This window comes from Alligator mississippiensis, chromosome 2 (genome assembly GCF_030867095.1).
Source record: "Alligator mississippiensis isolate rAllMis1 chromosome 2, rAllMis1, whole genome shotgun sequence".
Taxonomy (NCBI): Eukaryota; Metazoa; Chordata; order Crocodylia; family Alligatoridae; genus Alligator; species Alligator mississippiensis.
In genome coordinates, this window is record NC_081825.1 from 250532325 (window position 1) to 250550176 (window position 17852).

Genomic DNA, 17852 nt, shown 5'->3' on the forward strand with positions numbered 1-17852 from the left:
ATCTAGTGCTTCAAGTCATATTGGTTATTTTCTTATATTAGAGACATATGCTTATTTATGTGTTCACTAGCATTCTCTCATTTCCTAAAAAGTTAGTTTGACCACTACCCCATTACACATTGGACAGAACACTATATAAGATGTTACAGAATACACCTCTCACTGAGAAGCAATTCTGTTGCAAATACACATCTTACTAGGTATATGTACATGAGATGCTTTACTGTGAAGTAGCATTGTTTACTATATAGTGGCTGTTAGGGTGACTATATTTGGATGCTGGGGAGCACTGGATTTGCAGCTGAATAAAGGCTTTAATCTGTGGCCCAGCAAAAGCTGCTGACCACAAGGCAGAATGATATATTAAAAGTAATTGTGAGATGCTTAGGCAAGTAGGTTTTAATCATATAGTAGTGTTGTAAAATATATAATTGTTATATAAAAGAATCAGGATGTAAACCACTGGCTATTGTTAGAAGGTAAAGCAGATTTTGTTTATAAGTGCATATGCTAAGTAACCATCTTAATTGTGTTAACCATTTACTGGTAAAAGCAGCAAGTAAGTCTGTGTGATGTGAATCAGCTATAGTAAGGAACAAGATAAGCTACAGGGGCCTAAGGAATGTAGAGATGGTACAACCAGGACAGAAAAACAGATTGGAATGTGAAAGATAACATGTAATTGACAACAGGATCCTAGATCATATGCAAAAGGGTGAATGGTGATTGGTGAAGAAGCTTCCAAGTTCTGGTCAAAGTCTACCCTTTGACCAAAGAAGTAACTTCATGGCCTTGGACATGCACTCATAGTAAAAAGGCATGTAAATGAGTAAAATGCATAGGCAATTCCATGCTAATGAAGCAAACCGTAAACAGAGATGGAGCTTGAAATGGGAGGAGATACGCGTGGAACAAAGAAGGAGTGATGGTGGAATAAATGGTAATGATCATAAACCAAAGTGTATAAAATGTATAAAAAACTATTGTTCAAGGCCTCTCCCTATGTTTATAGGCTGTGTGTCTGTGAGGGAGCTCACCCAAAGCTGTCTTCATTCTGAATAAAGCTGTTGTGAGCAATGTGTGCTGGTGTTTGCTCCCTGCTTGCTCTGGCTAATGAGTAACAGGATCCATGAACAATTGTATAGTCATCTCCCTAGTCATTGGGCACTGAGTGGAGTTGGGGTCTAACAGTGGCCACATCTATTACTCATTACTACTGTACAGTAGTGTTTCTGGGCACAAGCTGTGATGCAACACTACTGAATAGTAATGAGCTACTACACAGTAAGCATCACTAGGAAAATCTTCTGGGAAACTACTGCAGAGTAACACTGGTTATTGCAGTCATTTAGTACTTGGTTATGCAAGTACTAAATGATTGTGCAGTAACAACTGCACAGTGGGAGTCTCATGTAGATGCGGCCAGTGAGCTTGTGCATCTACACATGCACACTTATTGCACAGTAAACCTTGCTAATCCTGAGTTAATTTGCTACCTTCAAATGAAAATAGCAAATTTACTTGTGATTACTTACTGTGCAGTTGCACTCATGTAGATTCCTGACTGGGAGCAAATATACTCCCAGTCAGTTGACCACCAGGGGGTGGGAGATTGCTTCCTGACTCTCGGAGCTGCCTGCTGCCAGTGCCAGCTCCACCACTGGAACCTGGGCAGAGATAATGTACCTCCACCTTGGCAGTAGGGAGCTGGCACTGGGAGATCCCTGCTGCTGTGGGCTTGGGAGCCTGTTTCCCACTCAGCTCCAAGATTGTGGAGCTGAGTGGGAAACAGGATCTCCAGCCCCCATGGAGTGGGGGCTGGGAACTGTCCTAATTTGAGGCAGGTCCCAGCCCTATGCCCCAGTTGGGTGATCAAGGCTCAGGACTTGGAAGGAGCTGCAGGGGTGGGGTACGTCCCAGCCTCTGCCAGTGGGGCAGTGAGTAGCAAGCTAGGTACTTGCTGCCCCATCAATGGATCAAGGCAGGAGGCTGGAACCTACGCATCACCTGCAGCTCTTTCCAAGTCCGCTGCCCTCAACTGGGGAGCCAGGGCCAGGAGCTCCCTGCTGCTAGGGCAGGGGGATATTGTCTCCACTCTGGCAGCAAACAGCCCCCCCAGCCAGGAGACAGCTATCTTCTGGCCCAGTGCTTTCTTCCAGCCCCTGAGCTAGCACCCAGGGGGAGCCCAGACCTCCCCCTGGTGGTGGTTGGGGTCCATTATAGGGCCCCAGGAAGCAGGGGGAGTTTTCTGCCATTAGTAGCAAATCTTCTCCCTTCCCTGCATGTTTAGATGCCTGCCTAGGAGCATTCACTTGCCAGTTGTTTGCTTATGAGTAAACTGCTCCCATACAAAATGCACAAGTAGACACACCCACTGATAGGCTCAATGACCATTCAGATCTCTGTTAATTTGTGGCTTACATTCTTATGGCCTTCTGTTTTTTGTTTGGAGAGAAAAAGAGTCACTGCAAATCTTTAGTTCACTTAAGAACGTGGTTGAGAAATACATATTCTTCCTCTTTCACAGATCTGACAATTTCATGGTGTTTTTTTTATCAGCTGTCTTCCTTTTCATTCTGAAGGCCTAGTGAGCTCTAAGCATTCTGCTCTCTCCCCACACATGAAATATTTGGTGGAACTCAGAGTAGTTTTATACAAGATCTTTCAGGAACAATTAACCCCTGGTTCATACCTTTTACTGCTTGCAAGTGTTAGATTTCCTTGACTGGCTTTAAAGCTTAATTTTACGGGGAATATAGAAATACATTAGAATGATTTGGAGAAGTACTTTAGGAGTACTGAGAGTATACAGTTCTACAGGTATCACTTTTGGCATATAACAGATACATCAGCAAAGCACTTCTAGTATGGTTTCAGCTATATCAACAAACCGGAGTCAACATCAGCATAATTTATTCTGTATCCCTAAGGTGCCTGGGCTATTAAATGCTCCTACAGAACTGATGATAAGAGGTGTCACCATATGGCTACTATGTAGGAGTCTCAGTCCTTCCTTATCTTTACATGTTCATTACCCTCATTTCACTTCCCCATTCAACTGACATGAGTTTATCCTAATCATAGAATCATATGAAATTAGGGCTGGAAGGGACCTCAGGAGGTCATCTAGTCCAACCCCTGCTCAAAGCAAGACCATCCCCAACTAGATCATCCCAGACAAAGCTTTGTCTAACCAGGTTTTGAAAACCTCCAAGGATGGAGACTCCACCAACTTGCTGGGTAACCGATTCTAGTGTTATACTACCCTCCTAGTAAGAAAACATGTGCCCTAGTCCCCGAACCATTTTTATTGCCCTCTGCTGGACTCTCTCCAGTTTGTCCACATCTTTTCTGTAGTGACAGCCCCAAAACTGAACACAGTACTCCAGATGTAGCCTTACCAATGCTGTATAGAGGGAAATAATCACTTCCCTTGACCTTTTGGCAACACACCTACCAATGCAGCCCAGTATGCCATTTGCCTTCTTCACATCAATGGCAAATCCTTTCATTAAATCTAGATCTAATTAGATGCATATTGTTGCATGTTCCTTACCTGGTTTAACTTTCAGGCCTTCAAGTGATCAATATAAATAACATTGAGGTTATCCATCTCAAAAGTTGATTTAGTGATGAAAAGGATGGTTGTAGGAAATCATACCATTAAGAATCTCAGTCTCTCATCATTTAAAGACACAAGAAGCTTGTGTTTAGAACGTGTTTTACTGTGCTGAAGCTCATGTTACACAATTCTAGCCAGGTAGAACCCAGTCACTGAATGAAACAGACCTCTGTCTGTTGACTTTGAGTGATTTCTGAACAGCACACAAATCAGGAGTAAAATAAACTGAGGAACTGATCTGAGTGGAAGAACAGAACAGTTCAAAGTCACCAAAGATGTAATGCTTTGGAAACATAAAGGATGACAAGAGAAAATGTAAGCAATCTTTTACTCTGTATTAGAAACTTATAAAAAGTGCTGCAGTGTAAAAAAAATGAAACATATTAGTTACTTTTTTTTTAATAGACTACAGAAAAAAGGTGAAAACAGGAGATTTGAGAACTAATCTAAGATTGAAGGGCTAGTCTTGTAGTGTTGCAGGACTCACTGGGCACATCTACACATTCATTAATGCACTTTTGCTACTGCACATTAAATTTAGTACTTCTAATGTGAGGTACTAAATAAATGCACATTAAGTTGCTCTAGTGCACAATAGCAAAAGCTCATGCTTTTTAGTGATACTTAATGTGCAGTATCCTATTTTTACTGTGTATTAATGGTTTTTGATGTGAAGCTTTAATGCACAGTAAAAAAGGCTACTGCACATTAAAGAGCATGTGTAGATGTACCCACTGTGTCTCTGAAAAGACACCGGTTTGTGATTGTGATCCAATGGAAAACACTTTGAGACTTACTTTTTGGAGACCCAGAATACACCCTTGACAAAGCAATTAGAATTTGCCAACCAAAGAGAGTCAACCGGTCCAAGCTTAACCCTATGGGGTGTGTAGATTGCTCTTATAGTTTAGGTAAGAAACCAAAATATTTCAAGAACAGAAATGTGGCACCAAAAGACTCATGGAAATCATTCTGTACAGTCCATAGGAAATGAAAAAAAAAAATGGAAGTGCACATGAAGTGATAACCAGCGAAGACTAAGAAACTGACCAGCATTTGAAAAGAAGGTACAAAAACTGGAATGGATTATTTCATAAGTCTGCAAGAATCAACAAAGCTGGCATAGCACGATAAAAGAATGACAATAACACCACTAGCTAAGAGGAATTGTTCATTGGAGCAATGGCAAAGTTTCAACTGATGATGAATGGACCATAAATAAATGGAGCATTTATTAATTTTGGGTTGGACAAGTACATACAAATCAATAGAGGTATTTTACACCTATCTCTATGGAACAGTGACTTTGAAGAAGAAGTTAACATGTCTTCTTTAAAAAAATATATATACAGGCCATATCAAGAGCCCATGTTGGTGGCATAGAAATATTAGCACACTGAAGCAAAATAAATAGATGCGTTTACATTTTCACAGAAGAACTGTATACTTGTTCTGGCTTATTATTCTTGCCATGCTGAAATAGATTTCTTAGGAATTTTATAGCTAAATAGTGGATTGCACATTTCAAATCTATTTTTGCTAGATATTGTATACCTCACTTAATAATGTGCCACAGTTTAGTGATCATGACTTTAACTGATTTGCAGTTAAGTACAGATTTTGCCACAGAACCACTAGTTACCATTATCCCCCAGTAAACAGTTTGGTGGAAAACAGTGCCAAATAATAAACTGCATACTGAAATAGGTTGTGGACTTAGACTTTGATCCATTTGTAGCAATGTTACACTAGAAAACATCACCAGTGAAGCATGGTCTGTTACCTGCTGATATTTTATTCAACAGAAAGCTAAAAACAAGATCTTCAGCATTAGAAATTGATCACAGAGACATTGGGACCTTGCAGAAATATAAAGATATAGATAAAGCAAATAAAAACAATTACACGTGACTTGGGGTCGAAGGAGCTACTCCCTTTTCCTAAAAGTGACACTTTGTATTTCTATATTAGGAAACAATATTAATGAACAATATAGGTATCCTGAGATGTAATGAAGTTGTGACCAGACAGCAACATAGTGGGTACGTCTAAATGTACATTTACTCGAGCCTACATTTACTGTGCAGTAAGCTATTGCACAGTAAGTGAGTTTAACTACATGTCTACACGTGCAGAAACCTGGCAGAAAATTTGCTGCCAGGTCCCTCCACCCCTGCTATGTGACCCTATGGGCACTGAAGGGGGGGGGGGGGGAGCTTCAGGCTCCGCCTCCAGCTGCCAGCAGCCTGGCAGTGCTCTTTAAAACCCAGACCCACTCTGTGCTCTCTGGACAGTAAGTTCCTGGGCTCAGAGGAGCAGTGTAGCATGCACAGAGGCAGCACGTGGCACTTGTGTGTGTGCCCACTGTGACTCCCTGAACTGTGGCTGCCCTAGCCCCTGGCCCTGGCAGTAAGAAGCAGGGTCCCAAAATCCTGCTGGCCACCTTGGTTGCCCTGCTGGCCCACCACTTTTACCTTCACCTGGCCCATGGCCATCTCACCCTACCTGGCTCCCCCTGACACAGTGACCACCTGCCGATCCACAGCATGCAGTCCCAGGGCCACTGCTGCACAGCTTCTGCCACCAGCGACACCAATGAGAGGCTCCATGAGGCCACTGCCTCAGCCACTGACACTCTCCTGGGCCTCTAGTTCTGCCATCTCTGGGCCTGGTGTGCCAGCCAGCACTGGTGGCAGCATCTCGTGTAGCAGAACTATGATGATGAGCAGTGGTTGAATGCCTTTTGACTGACCTGAGCCACCTCCACCAACTCGCTCCACAAGCTCTGGCCCCACCTGGAACATCAGGACGCTGACATGTTCCTGGCCCTCCCCACCAACAACCACCCGACCCTGGCACTGCTCAACCTAGCCATGCCTGCCTGCCTCTGGTATGTGGGCCACCTGTTCAGTGTGGGTAAGGCCACAACCAGGGATGCTGTCCTGGAGGTGTGTGGTGCCCTCCAAGATGTGCTAACAGACACTGTCCTCCATGTCCATGAGTCCCACATGCTGGTGGCAGGGTTTCATGCACTGGGATTCCCGTGTGTCAGGGCCCTGGATGGGACCCACATAATGGTCACCTGCCTGCCCCATGGAAATCATCCCCATTACAATCACAGGCAGTTCCTCTCTATGGTCCTGCAGGGCTTTCTAAACCATGGGGGCATGTTCACACATGTGAGCACTGGCTGGGCAGGCAGTGCATATGATGTCCATGTGTTTTGAAACTCTGGCCCCGCCGCACTGGTGCAGAGTGGACACTTCATGCTGGGGATGACAGACCTGCAGCTGGGTGCCATCATTGTCCCACCTCTGCTCATTGGGGACCCGGACTACCAGCTCCTTCCCAGGATGATAAAACCCTACACTGGGCACCTGGAACCTGCCCCCCCAAGCCCTGTGTGCTGCATAATATCTGTGAGACCCAGGGACAGTTATTCCATGAGGCCTGGGCAGAGGAAGTGCAGTAGGCAGAGGTGGCCTTGCTGTGGGAGCACCAGCTGCAGCAGCAGTGGTGGGTCCTTCCTGCTGAGGCCCCAGGAGACCCGTGTACCCACCAGCGGGGGCTAGGTCACTGGGTGTGGGATGTTTGGCAGACCACTTTGGGAGCATCTCACCCTCTGGCCCATCTGCCTCTCCTTTCACAGCTCACCGCCCCCACCCCCATTCCCTGTCCACCCTCAGCACCACTCTCATACCAGGCATAGATCCAAGGAAGAAATCTTTATTCCCCTCATAGTACACATCCCTTCCCCCACCCCCCACCACACACACACAAAAACACAGAGCCCATTCCCTCCTCCCCGCTCAACACACAGGACCCTCTCCCCCCTCAACCAACAGAGCCCCCTTCCCCCTCCCTTTCCAACAAACAGAGCCCCTCCACCACTGTCCCTACTCACGAACAATAACAAAACTTCTTCCCAGTTTCAGCAGAATCAATGTTTTTGTGTACCAGAGTGGGGGTCATGGTGGGGGAGCACCAAAGGGGCAGGGCCCAGGGGCAGGCACCCAGCACCCAAGCCCTGGGCTGTTCCCCTGTGGGCAAAGGGCTCACCCAGGGACAATGGTGCCTGGTGCTCCTCCAAAGTAGGTGACTCCCTCTCTGGTTGGCAGAGCCCAGGCCCAGCAGGGCTGACATTAAGTCCTAGCTCCACTCCAGGCAGCTTTTTCCAAATCATGTGGACTCCTACATGAAGCCAGGGTGAGTGGCAGGTCTTGGCCCAGGTGGGTGGTGGTAGACCCAGGGCAGAGCCTGGGTCAGGGGCTTTTGTGGGTTGGAGGAGGCAGAGAACCTCCTCCCAGGCCCTGGTGGGGGCCTGCTGCTGGGCAGCAGGCAGCTGCCAGGGGGCCTGCAGGGTTAAGGACAGGGGCTGGGCAGTGGCAAGCATGCATGAGACCACCAGGCCCCAAGTGGTGTCCAGGGTTCTGCGGTCATTATCCGTTGCCTCCATGACCTGGCCCAGGATATTATTTTGGTCCTGCAGGATCTGGAGGTGCTCCCACTCTAGGGCCAGGAGTTCAGCTCAGAACTCATGCTCCTCGGCAGTATCATCCTGCTGCCACCTCTCCTCTTGGGCCAGGTCAGGGCATTTTCCCCCTTCTCCTCTGCCGCTGCCACCAGCCACTGCAGGAGGAGAGTCCAGTCCTGCATGCACCTCTGGTGCAGCCAGTGCATCTGGGCACTAAGGTCAAACCAGGGTTCATATACCAAATCAGAAGGGTTACCAGGAGTAGAGGTCAGGGAGCAAGCCATGGTCAAACCAGGATCCCCATGCCAAGCCAGGGGATTACCAGAAGCAGGTGTGAGATGAGCTAAGACCAAACCAGGGCTCATGTGCTGAGCCAGGGTGTTACCAGGAGTGGAGGTCAGAAAGCAAGCCAAGGTCAAACCAAGGTTCTGAAGTTCAGGGACTGGGGTCATGGGAAGGAATGCAAGAATAGTTACCTGGAAAGTCACATGGACAAGAGCTACACACAGACTGAAGCCAATTTGTTTCACAACAGAAGCCAAGAGCTGAAGGAGCTCCTTAAGAGCAATTCTGGAATGAATCAGCAGGCTCAGGCTCAGCTGTTCCTGCTTAGGGTCTTCAGTGTTGCTGATCTGTTTGTCTGGCTGTGGTGTAGAGTCTTTATACAGGGGGAGGAAGGTAGGGCTGTGTGCACAGCAAGCTTTGGACTCAGCTGATTCAGAGGGAAAATTATTCAATTTGGTGATCTGAATCACTGTCCTGATTTGATTCAGCTAAATCAGATCCAAAGATTAGGCACCGCTTCAGAGATTCAGCCATAGATTAAACAGGCAGCAGTCCTTGAGGACAATGGACATAGCTGGCTGCCTCCAGCTGGTAAGTCTGTTGTGGTGGGTGGAGGAGGGAGGGAAGGGGCAGATCAACACCCCCACAATGAGAGGGCTTGGGGCTTGGGCTGGGACAAGCTACCCAGGTGGGGGTGGGGGTGCAGGCAGAACCATCCCTAGGTGTGCGGGGCCCAGGGGGTGGGATAGTGAGCCACCAGAGCATCCAAAGGAGCAGCCAGAGCCAGTGGAGCAGGGGTGGGAGGTGGTGAGCGGTTGGAGGAGCATCCAGAGCCAGTGGAGTGGTGGGGGGTGGCAAGCAGCTAGAGAAGCAGCTGGAGCTAGGGGAGGGCTGGGGTGGGGTGGTGAGTGATTGAAGGAGCTGCCAGAGCCAGCAGTGCTTGGCAGCAGCAGCATGTGGCGGCCATGGTGGGGCCTGCAGGGGACTGTCCACAGGACCCCCTAAAACGCAGGCCCTGGGGCAGTCACCCCGATTGGCTCCCCCCAGGAACAACCCTGGGTACAGGACTTGGGGTGGGGGGCTCCTGCCGCCACATGCTGCCAGTCTGGGAGGGCATGGAAGCAGGCATCTGACCTCAGATCTGCATGGGGTAGGGTGGGATGTACTCTGGATGGGTGGCAGAAGGTGATGGGAGTGGGGGCTATGACCTCCTGCTGCTCCCCCAGCTCTCCTGTGCCTCCTGGACAAGCTGCACAGGAGAATTAGCTGCAGTTTCACCCCACTAGGTGAGCAGTGGCAGGGCATGGGGGCAGGTGCACACATATGGATCAAAGTGGGGCTGGTGGCAGGGGCTATGGGGCATTTTATGGTGGCTGGAGCCCGCCCATATCCTCCACTCCACTGTGCTCTGCAGGGCAGGTGGAGCCAGGGCTGTGCTTGGGGCTGCGGCTGGGGCTAGCCTCCTGGTGTGGCCCAGCCCAGCTTGCCCTGCACAGATCTGGGGGCACACGCCTGCTCCCATGCCCTCCTGGATCAGCAGCAAGAGCTGCCAGAGAATCCAAAAGAAGAGCAGCTCCTGGACTGGCGGTGAGCAGTGGTGGGAGCCTCCCTCCCCGACCCCCCCATCCCCCACCCCAGCTGTGCAGCTTGTCCCAGCCCCAGGGCCAATCCTTGCCTCACTGTGGGGGTATTGATCTGTGTCCCCCACACCCTTTCTCTCCTCCCTTCACTCATCACAACAAACTTACCAGCTGGAGGCATCTGTGTCCAGTGTCCTCAAAGACCACTGCCTGTTTAGTCTATGGCCAAATCTCCGAATTGGGCCAAATCTTTTCTGAATCAATCTGTAGGCTTCCAATTCAATTCAGAGCTTTTAACTGGTCTCCTGATTCAATTATAGATTCAGTGATTAAGCCGCTGAATCAGGCCGAATCTCCTCCAAATCAAATCGGCTACTGAAGTTTCACACAGCCCTAGACGAAGGTATATGGAACTAATCCTTTAAAAATTATTTACAAGGCCAGTCTGTAACTGTAGGTTGTCTTAAGCTATAAACAATGTTGTATTTGTCACTGGATCAGTTTTGCTGTTTATTGTCCTAGACAGGAGAATTCATGGGACTGTTGTATCCACACAGCACCCTTCAACTGGGATTAGAGTGGCTTAATGCACCACCTCTGTTCTTCCAGCAAGTGGCTGAAGAGAGCATACACATCTCAGTATGGACTTCTCAAGTGTCCATAGGTTTCAAGCAAAGCACTTATTGGGTGTTCAAATTTTGGGTAGTGAATTTTTTATGGGAGGAATTTTGATGTGACAGACAGTGATGCTCATGCCCATGACCAGCAACCTGTATTTCCACTGCATTTGTGTTGCCACCACTGATTGTCTGGAGCTTCCACTGGCATTGGCCACCATTGGATACAGATGTGGCTGTCACCTTGCAAACCTTACTGGCCTAACATTATGAACTAATAAGCAAAACTGAGCTGAAAAGGCAATGTCAACAGGCCCATGACTGCCTTCATTCATTTCAAGAGCAGTACTTGTGGCAAAGAAGCTCATCCACATACTTGCTGCCAAACAGCATGGGCAGTCCATGACTGTGCTTGACTCCTAATCCATGGCAGCAGTTTAAGAAATGTTGGCTTTAAGTCAGCACATTGCAGCTGGGTAGATGTGTGAGAGGCTCCAAACCACAAAACAGTGCATCTGGGTCAGGGAGATGAGCAGTGATTGGTGGAAGCAGAACACCATGGCTACTTGGGATGATAAGCAAGGCATGAAAATCCAGGGGCACCTTCATGGAGATTTGTGTCCCATATATACATCAGTGAACAATGGCATTGCAGGCATCCTTATCCTTGGAGAAGCATACTGCCACCACTATAGGGAAGCTCACAGTCTTAGACATCTTCAGATCTGTAACAAGCCATTTAATTGTTGACAAGTTGATGGCTGGAGAGACAGAGCAGGAGACATGTCTGGCAGTTTGGCAGGTGATGGTCCTGTGCTCATATATCTTGCTGACCCACAAGAGGCCATGGATAGGTTGCCAATCTGGGGTTCCCCAACTGCATTTAGGCCATCATCAATCTTTTCCTTGTGCACGGAGACTGTGAATTAACTGACTGGAAGGCCTACTTCTCAATCATGCTTAAAAAATTTGTGGACCATCACAGGAGTTTGATGCATGTAAATGCCAGCTAGTTGGGAAAGGAGTACAATACCAGGATATTTAGGAACTCCCTCATTTTTCAACTGACGGAGCAGAAAGAGTTTGCTTCTGGTGGCCCTGACATTTAGATAAAGGGAGTGACTGTGCTCCCACTACTAATCAGGGACCCTGCCTACTGGCTGTACCCCTATCTAATAAAGCCTCTCACTGGGTGCTTAGAAGGAACTGTTTAACTACCAGATTGACAGCTGCAGGATGACTGTGGAGGATGCTTTAAGGAATCGCAAGGCTTGCTGGAGGTGCCTGAGGACACACATGGATGCCAGCAAATGCAACATGTCCCAGTTTATGGTCTCTGCATGCATTCTGCACAACATCTATGAGACAAGGGGGAGCCCCTGCCAATTGAGGTAGAGCCCAGCTCCAACAGGTGATGTGTCTGTGCTTTCTCAAACAGAGGCCAGTCACCTGGCACTGTGTGAGAAAGATGTGCTGACTGACCACTTCTTCAGCTTCCAAGATGAAGATTGCAACAATGAGTCACAGAATGATGATTAAATCTATCAAATGAACTTGTGCTCTTTGTGGTCATTTCCAGTGAGTTCAGAGGGTGTCTGAGGAAGAAATGCTCAGGCTGGGCAAGTTAGGGTGGGGAAATGTTCAATCGGTTGCTGAGCTCTGTTCCCAGGGATGTGGAAGGGGAGAGCAAAGGGAGGTGGTGAAAGCTTGGGCTGTGTGAAGTTGTGGGGGCCTCTGGATCTGGATGGAGATAGTTGAGAGGTAGATATGGAAGAAGGAACAACTTTGGCTGGTTGTGAATGACTTTTCTCTGCTCTTATTTTTTTGACCATTGCTGGGCTGCTGAGCTACCACCTAAGAGGCAGGGAGGAAGGGAGACACAGCTGGTCCTGGGACCCACAAGTGACACATTAAATAGACTTTTTTTTTCTTTTTTTGGTGCTTTTCATGCCCCTGAATGCTCCTGTCTCATATATATGGTGAACACCAGAGCCATAGTTTTGACAACAGGCATATCTTTTATTAAACAACACAACAGAAATGTGAAAAGGAGGTCAATAGAACAAGTAAACAAATGCAATGCAAAAAAGCCCCCAGTAATACTATAAACCTACACAAATGAAACTCATCACTCCGTATGAATGTGAAAATGCTGTGGGTCCATCACACACCCACATTTCCTCAGGTGGCAGCAGCCACCACTGTTAGGGTGACAATATTTGGATCTTGGGGAGCACTAGATTTGCAGTTGAATACAAGGCTTTTACTCTGTGTCTCAGCGAAGCTGCTGACCACAAGGCAAAATGATATATTAAAAATAACATTGCAATGCTTAGGCAAGCAGTTTTCTAACAATGGAGTAGTGTTGTAAAGTTATATAGTTCACTGTGTAAGAAGAACAAGATACAGCCCACCAGCTACTGTCAGGAGATAAAGCAGAAGCAAGACCTTGGAAATGAATCAGGAAGAACCAGAAAGAACCAGCAAGTGACTGGGAGAAGCCGAGTTCATGGCCTTATGCATGTGCTCTTAGCAGAGAGGCATGTAAATGAATGAAATGCATAGGCAATTACATGCTAATGAAGTAAACAGTAAACAGAGGCGGAGCTTGAGATGGGAGAACAAATCGTTGGAACAGGAGGAGGAACAGAGGTGGAACTAATGTTAATCAGCATGAACCAAGGTATATAAAATGTAAAAAGAACTAATGTTCAGTGCAGGTTCCTGGTTTGTTGTTTTTTTGGGACCTGGCCCAAAGCTGTCTCCATTTTGAATAAAGCTGTTGTGAGAAATGTGTGCTGGTGTTTGCTCCCTACTTGCTATGGCTAATGAAAAACAGGATCCATGAGCAATTGGATCATCGTCTCCCTAGTCTTTGGGCACCACATGGAGTCAGGGTCTAACAACCACTGTATGATTTTTTCAGGCCATGGAGTATGCCTGCCTGATACTTGCTCCCACTCCTGCCATGGAGTACACCTGGGGGAGGGTAAAGCCTGGTGGCATCATGTGCCCCGCTGGGGTGATGTGGAGAGCACCAAAGATGCCCTTTGTCTGCAGTTTCAAGGCAAGCATAGGTTGATCTGTGGACTCCTGTTCAGCCTTCACAAACTCCTTGAGCATCTTGTTTGTACACTCAACAAAGGCTATGTAGTGCTTCTCAACCTCTGCATGCCACCTGGCTAACCATGTAGCAGTCCCCTGTGACTCCTTGATTCAGTGCCTCACCATGGGCAAACGCTGGCAGTGGGTACATCTGTTTGTCCTCCTTTCATTGTCTGGCTTCTGTGACCCATTTTCAGGTATCAGGGAGGAAGGAAAAACATAAGGAAAGAAGAACAGTAGTACAAGGTTTTCTCACTATTACCCTGATAGTGAGGAGAACTCCCCAACAAAAGTGTCAACTTGCAAGTCCATCCATCCAGGGGATAGTCTAATTCCCTGGCTGATTCTCAACATGGTAAGTTTGCTCTCTGTTTAGTATGAATTCATCTTCTTCAGAGCCCAGCTTGCAAGAAGCTGGTGGAAGAACAAAGCAGCAAAATGGGAGGGGGGCATTAGCAGCACCTGGGCCAAGTAAGCAGGAAGCTAGCCAGCCAAGGAGAAGTGGTTAACTGAGATATAAACTTTCTTTCAGGACAGAGGAGGGGGATTGGTCCCAGTGGTGGAGAAGGATGGAGCCCTCCAGAAAGACAATGAGCACATCTACATGAGAATCTATATCACTGTAGTGAAGAGCTATGGTGATGTAGCTCATTGTTACAGCAACATATCATCAGTAGGCAGTAACCATGATGCCACTGCTACTGTGCAGTAGCAGTGAGCTACTGTACAGGAACTTGTTGCTATCGTGCAGTAGGGTCAGAAATGCAAGCACTAAATGCCTGCATAGTACCAACTGCGCAATGGGGAGCATGTGTAGATTCACCCAGTGAGTACAAGCCCAGCAAGAGGAGTGACTGTCTGAGAGGAGGAGTTTTTGTGGGTGGACTGAGTACACAAGGAGCACTGAGGACTTTTTATGTAAACCCAGGAGAGGTTCTGGAGAATGAGTGCACTTAGAGGACCAAGGATTGATTATGTTAAACTGATAGGGGCTGAAGTCCTAGCCAGAGACAAAGAGAAGGTAAGGGAAGGAGAGGGACTGATCCCTGTGTAGGTTAGTCATACTAGAGGGAAGGTAGACATCCACTGCTGAACCCTGGTTACACAAAGGCAGCCTCCTAAAACAGCATATTAATTATAACATCAGGGTGTGGTAGGCAGGAGAGAAGGCCAAATTAAGGGGCCAGGGTAGGCAGATGGGCCTAGTGATGTCACAATTACCCTTGGAGGTGAACTCTATTACACCCCTGAATAACCCTTGTCTTAAACAACAGGATGCTATGGCACCATGGATGATGTCATTCTGATCCATCTGACCCCATAACAGAAATATCATCTGTTCATTGCTGCATGAAGCACTCCATTCTCATCTCCTACTGCAAGAGATGGTGGATCTTGGTGACTTGGACTCCTGGAGAAGATGAGCAAGCTACAATGGGTCACCAGTGCACTGTCTCTTTCCTGGACCTCACTAGTCATTATGATCACCTTGCACAGTCCAGTTGGGGCTATAAGGGGCATGATAAATCTGTGTCTAGTTTAAGTGTCAACAAACAATTCAAAGGGGGACCAGAGGAATCTCAAATTGACTTTCAGGGACATAATTTAGGGGAGTTTGGGACAGTACAACCAATGCTTTAGCCACTTCAGAGAAACTTGAAATGCCACGGTGGTCTGCACCAACTACCAAGTGTCAGGCCTGATGATCTAAAAGCTTCTTTTTCACCTTTGTTGGCTCACTGGCTTGCAATGACTTGCTTATAATAAAGTGTCTTTATCTGTGAGTTGTTTGCATAAGAGTGAAGATGATCACTGCTACATCCTTAAGGCAGAAACCAAGGTGAAATTCTGAGTGCCGGCAAAGGGAAGGTGCACTGTAGTAGTAGCATGTTTTGCTAACAACTGAGCATGAAGCGAGGACTAGTGCCTTATCTCAAGCTCTGGGCATGGTGCAGCAGGGAGGGTCACTATGACTGTATATTAAAGCTGTTGTGTTTTTTGGTAGGGGGATGAGGCATTAAGCGAGCCATTATCCTACATGGCATCAATCACTGCCTAATTGAAATGAGACCCACAATACAATGGCAGTTCAGAAACCATTACAGACATAACTCCAAAAATGTGGCTGTACTAAGTGCCTACTTTGCCTAGAATGGTATTTATTAGTACACCACACTTTCACAGAGGATGGGGTGGGGGAGGGGAGCTCAGCAGGGCAGTCCCCAAGCACAGCCATGAGGTTCCAGTGCAGACCCAAACTGCAATTCTGCTGGGGGATGAAGAAGGGGGTTATAGTTCAACCATCCACCAAACTATGTGGACTGTCACCATCCCTAGAAGCAGGATTTGTCACATCATGAGCTGGGTCTTCTGGGTCTGGGTCTTCTGGGTCAATGGCCTCATAGTAGGCACATGTGATCCTAGGGGCATCTACATGAGATGCTTACTGTGGAGTTGCCTAATTAGCTCCACAGTAAAGCATCTCCATCTACACATGAAGAGCTATTAGGTCACAGCAAATTAATTAACTCCAGTGTGGGTTAGTACTGTCCAGTGTAAGTACTATCTTATGGCAGTTATTTACTCTGCTGTTAGACATGTTTACACATGGAGACAGTGAGTGGGGCTGGCTGGGGCATAAGAGGGCTGTCTGCTGGCTGTCCCTATACTTTAGTACCCTTGTGCCCCAGCCAGCCCCTCTGCAACATCCCCTTCACAATATGTTGAGCCAGGTCAGAACATCCCTGGGCTGGCTGGTTGACCCTTTGAGCCCCCTGCTACCTGGGGCTGGGCCACACTGGTTCAGTGTGCCGCAGTCCTGGGCACATGTGTAAGTGTTGCTCCTGGGAGAAATAAACTCCAGTGCAAACTGTGCCAGAGTTCATGTTACATTAATATTCATGTGTACATGAGCTTTCTGTGTGTACCTGTATAACATGTTGGGGTCCCAGGGATGGCTGTGACACACCCTGGTGGCTCCATGTCCATACCTTCCTCTGCCCCTAGGGTGCTCCCCCCTGTCTCTTCTGCCATGCCTTGATGGATTTTAAATTAATAGGAAGGCTGCCCCTGGACTTCTGCTAGGCTTTGGTCCCACTGGTCCTAGGCCCCTGTCTGGGCCTCTGCACTCAACTGTGCCTGACAGGCCACCCAAGCCTAATTGGCTCTGAAACCTCCCCTTTACTATGTCCCATGCCTCTGTTGGGGCCTTGGCTTCCTCGGCCTCTGCCCCTTTAATGTAGCTAGGCCTTCTAGCCTAGGCCCACTGAATAGGACCTGACTTTGAGACACTAACTTCCCTTGTTCCTTTTAGCCACTGAGCCCCTGGCTCCTATATGCCAGGCCCCTGGCTCCTGTGTGACTGCACCCCTTTCAGGTATCAGGTCCCTGGCCCCTCTGTGGCTGTGCCCTTGCTGGTTCTGGGCACCTGGCCTCTGTGGCTTTGCCCCTCTTGGACATCATTCTGCACTCAATAAGCATTCAAGCCCTGAGCCTGTCCCTGGCAGGGCTCAAGGCAGTCAAGTACCCAACCCCCATGACATTAATGAGGCCTCCATCTCCTCTATAGCCTATTAGCCATCCACAAACCACTGGTTAACATAACATAAACACATGCCCCTGGGCTATAACATAAATAACAACATTCAACAGTATAAACCTTTACTAACCCAGCAGCCTGGGCTCCCCTGGACAGGAGCTCCTTCCCTGTTGGCAGCCAGTGAGAGACTGTCCTGCTACCCCCAGCCCTGAGCCTACATGCTCCCCTGGTCCTCCCTGCCTCCATTCACCAGACTGCCTGCAGGTGCTGGCTAATTATCCCTTTAGCCCATTTCCCTGGTGACCTGCAGCTGTGGTGCCCTGCCTGCCTGTAGAGCTCCCTGGCTGGGCTGCTTTTCCCTCTTTAAGTAGCAGAAATCCCAGGGCTCTCTCTTACAAACTGACATGCATTTGCCATTCTGTGTCCTCATGAACTAATGCCTTCATACATTGCATATGGAACAGTACTAGGTCCACTCACAACAATGTCCCTGGGCCATTTCCTTTGTGCTCTGTTCATAGACTGCCTCATTTCAATGGATTGACCAAAGAACCCACTGGTTCTCAAGTTCATACTAGATTCTGATGAGATCCACTATCTCTTCCTTGGTCCAGTTGCTGCTGTGCTTGTT

The 17852-nt window shown here is 47.8% G+C and overlaps 1 long non-coding RNA gene across 1 annotated transcript; it reads left to right on the forward strand.

Moving 5' to 3' along the window:
* Nucleotides 1–13661: 13661 nt before the first annotated feature.
* Nucleotides 13662–15467, forward strand: LOC132248418 (uncharacterized). Its single transcript, XR_009459606.1, has 2 exons — nucleotides 13662–14038; nucleotides 14958–15467. It is a non-coding gene; the product is annotated as an uncharacterized LOC132248418 (long non-coding RNA).
* Nucleotides 15468–17852: the final 2385 nt, after the last annotated feature.